We start from the raw sequence: 4,531 nt of genomic DNA on the forward strand, positions 1-4,531 counted from the left end.
AGCCATCTTTCAGAAACTTTCACTGAAGATTTAAACATGGTCTTCAATACAAAAATCCTTTGCATCCGGATATTTCTTTGGTGAAATAATACTGCATACTCAATGTCTGGTCCTTACTGTTATGTTCAATGAAGTTTTGTAATCTTAAAGGAATTAACTAAATCCTGCAGCAGTTGTAATCAATGATTTTATGCTTTTAAAAATCGAGTGCTACTTGCTATTTTGAAGATACCATCTGCAACGGTCCCCAACATTTTTGACACCAAGGATCGGTGCTCCTATGAGAATCTAATGCCTGAGGATCTGAGATAGAGCTGAGGTGGTGATGCTAGCGCTGGGGAGTGGCTGCAAATACAGATGAAACTTTGCTAGCTTGCCTGCTGCTCACCTCCTGCTGTGTAGCCCAGTTCCTAATCTAAGGATTGGGGATCCCTGGTCTAAAGGGTAATGTTAGGTGAGGTATGTGATTTGAGGATGAGATGGCAAGACAAAAAATAAAATATTAAATACCACCCCTGCAATTTTCTCTGTAGCTATAGGAATGCAGCACAAAGTCTTATGTTTTTAAGAATTTCTCAGTGTGCTGGCCCTGAGAATCTCTGCTAGGTCTGCTTGACACTGAGATCTGTGAATTAAGAACACAACTTTTCATTTATTCGGCAACAATTGGAAAGTGTGCACGTTTCCATGGCAACGGGTAAGCCACTTCCTTTCCCACATTATGAGTGCAGGCCTTTCTACCAAGACTGATTTCCGTCCCGTCACCCAAGGGTTTGGTGAGATTGGGGAGTTTGATCCTAGGGTCTGGCTTGGCTCCAGGCAGAACAATAAAAAAAGACATAAATCACTGGGAAAAGAGGTTGGCACCGGTGGGAGGTGTGAAGGTGGAGAGTTGAAATATGGCGACTACTGCACATCTGCAGCAAAGAGAACATGCTTAAATCCAAAGAACGCATCTTAATGAAAACGTGCATATCACCTCTGGTGTTCATAGCGCAAGTGCCAAAGTGTGTAATGCCACTAAGGGATCAGGCCCAGAGGCGTTCCTGGACTTTTGTAGATAATTCTTGATCCTCGATTTACTATTTCAAGATGTCATCTACTGAGTTACTCGTTGATTGCTTTAGTCATTATTTTAGTGCAAGGCATCATTTTAGATCACGGGGTGGGAGAGGGAGGGTGAGGGAGATCCAAGATTGTTTTAGACATGAATCCTCCTGTGAAAGACTGTGGGAGATAGAGCACATCCAGAAAAGAATCACAGTGTACGGTAGATTATTTCTAAATGCCAAGAGATGTCCAGTAAAGCACTTTGAAAATGGACATAGGTCCATACTTTCTTCTGAAATTGAATAGAAATAAAAGACGAAGGTTGGGACAGTCGCTTTATATTTATTCCATCCAAAAAGAGTGATCGAATTGTAAAATTAATTGACAACTGAAAAGGTTGATTAGGCTGATTAACTGGCATTGGCGTTGACACTGATCAGCACCACAGAGTCTGGGGCACCAGCTCCAGCTTCTCACTCTGTACTCTGCTGTGTCAGCTTTTGGGTGGACTGTCAAGCATTTGATTACTAAACGTAATCAGACTGTCTATGTCAGTCAATGGAAGGGAAGTGAGAAATGGCCTGAGTTTTGTAGGTAAATATATATATATATGTATATTTTTACCTATTTTACATATAGATATATATATTAGAGATAGATGTGATATATTATTCTTTGATTATTTAAAATTTAAATAATCATTGACTGATTTTTAGGCGATCACCTCATTTGACACACAATCTCCTTTTGTTTTTCTCGTTAAGACCTAGCTTAGTTTTTACCCAATAACATGTTAAAATCTAAGAAGAAATATAAAGTAAACTCAATGGATTTTTTCTTTCCTTTTCTTCTCATTCTTTCTCTTCCCCCTCCTTTCTTCCCTCTCTTCCTCCCATTCTTCCTTCATCTTATTCTTTCATTTTTTTTTTTTTTTTATTCTTTCGGCACTATTGCTAATTTGGAGACTTGGAAGCTTTACATAAAAGACAGATGTGAATTAATCTGCTCGTGGGGATAAAGGTCTCATAAATTTCATAAGTATCTCATCAAATATTCTAAATCTCTGTTAACACGACTTCCAGAATTATCGAGAAGAGACAGATTTTCTCTGAATCATCGCTTATATTCTTCAACTCAATCGGGCCCCCCGAGATTGTAGGCAGAATCCTGAGATTTTCCGAGCAGCCCAGGGAGCTTTTGAAAAGAGTTTCCAACTGGAGCATAATTCCTTTGTTCACATCTCTTTGCCTTTTTTTAAAGACCACCCATTTTATAATTAGTGGCTGATATGGTGTCAGAGGTCAAAATGAGGGCTTGTTCATTTCGGGAAGTGAGCCCGAGAAGCGCAATGGGGGATGGGAGGAATAAATGGTAGGAGAGAGAGTTGATTTCCAGTGTGCACAACCAGAACTCGACCTTTTGGGGGAGCCCTCTGAGCAGTTGTGTAGAGGGGATCAGAACCTTAGATGCAGGTGGGGGTGTATCTAATGGCCCTAAGAGCCATCATATGGGGTTGTTTGCACTCAAGTCACACTGACGACACCAGTTGCTCAGATATCTCAAAAGACACAGTAGTCCTAGGGGAGAAATTGAGGCTACTTGATGCAGAAATTAGGGTGCCTGTGAGTAGCTGGAGTAAAATGGTGACTGACGAGACATGAAAGTAGTTCAAAATCTGCATCTACTCCCCAGTCTGGGTCATCGTTATGAATCTCTCACGATCCTTGTCCAATGGCTTGAGTGTAGACAGTGTTTAAAACACATTTGTTCAATTAAGTTGAACTGAGAGTCTCAGAATTTGGGAAGGTGCTGGGTTTGTTCCTTGTTGCCTGTAGTTATGCATACATGTTAGTTGAATATATTTTATCTCACGCATTTATCTATTCATCTATTAGAAATTTATTGACGGTATGAGAAAAGAAATGCTCTAAACACTGAGAACACAAAACACACAGTAAGAAAAAGCCCCTGTTTTCACAATCACATTATAAATTTTATATATATATGTACCATCTGGCGTGGGGTTAACGGAAGATATTACACATCAAGTGTCATTAAAGTTAAACCCCTGAAAGCTAATTAGGGGTCAACCAGGTAGCCATTTAGTCTCAGCTTCTTATTCCATTAAAACCGTAGACAGTTTCTTCCTCCCAATTTTTGGGACAAAACATTAAACTTAGTTTCTGGAAAGAAAACACAGGCCTTGAGAGGCCAATGTGAATACACATTGCTGCCGCCGGATACATGTCGGTAGATTTTCCAAAGTGTGACAGGGTTTGCTTGTGAGATGTTAAATCATGTTGCTTTCCTTTTGTTGTAGCAGACTTGAAAGAATTAAAGAGTAATATTTTTCTTTTTTCTCCCTGTGGATATGATTGCTTAGCGTTTATATTCCTGCTTGAGTATCCTGGCTCACTCATGGGGATTTTAACAGCTTTTTGTTTCCAGGCTCCGGGAATATATCTTTATGTCTCGGGTCCTGCTGGCGTCTCGGGTAACTGAGCCGGACTAGCCTGGGTTAGCGACCGCGAGAGGGCCCGTGGCCAGTCGGAGGTGATTTGGCCATGGGTAGTAGACTCCAAAAGGGGCACATAAGAGAAGGATGGCGGATTCTTCAAGTTCTAGGGATGTATTGACTACACTTCTACACAGCGTCTTGGGAGTGGCGATGGTTCCAACAGAGTCGTCTGTGAACACGGGGGCCACTGTAGACCAGGAACCGTGAACCTTGGCTATTCCTTCTCAGAGATGCCCACGATGCATTCCAAACTGTCCCTCCCAATAGTTTTCTGTATTACATAAGATATAGGGGCTCTTACCCTAGAAAGATCCTCTGCGATGATCGATACCTTTTAATTTTATCCCATCAAGAGGCACTTAAAATATATAATTTGATATGAAAAATCATAAAAGTCATTTCTGGTATTCGAGGGCTATAGAATAAATTCAATTTCTATGTTAGAATTGAGCCATGGTGTCCATTTTTATTCTTTCCCTGCTTATCAACGTTCTATTTTTCTTCATCTTTTTATTAAGATGTTGATCATTTACTGTTTATCTTCCTAAAGTAACAGTAATCAGAAGTACTCGATCACCCTAATTACTCCTAGAAGCAGAGAAAAAGTAACCACTCCCTCCTCTTAACATCTGTTCATTACTTCCCTGTAGTATCTTCCCTTTTGAGCTCTTTCTTATGGTCATTGTCATTGTGATTGAGCCTAGTACAGTGCCTCATCTGTGGCATCATTTAATAACTGCGTATTATGCGTAGGGTGAATCAGTTTATGGAATTGATTAAAACTGGAAAATTAAAACAAGTTTAAATATCTTTTGAAAAAAACTTCTTCTGGCAACAGCTCCACTTATAAACATTGCCTATTTCCTTTCTTCTGCCTCACACAGGGTAGATCCATGGAAATAAAAGTTTGTTTATCCCCTAGAAGTGGGTATATATTATTTATTTCTAGGAGGAAGCAGGGGG

This window comes from Pteropus vampyrus, unplaced genomic scaffold (assembly GCF_000151845.1).
Source record: "Pteropus vampyrus isolate Shadow unplaced genomic scaffold, Pvam_2.0 Scaffold169, whole genome shotgun sequence".
NCBI classification, from domain to species: Eukaryota; Metazoa; Chordata; class Mammalia; order Chiroptera; family Pteropodidae; genus Pteropus; species Pteropus vampyrus.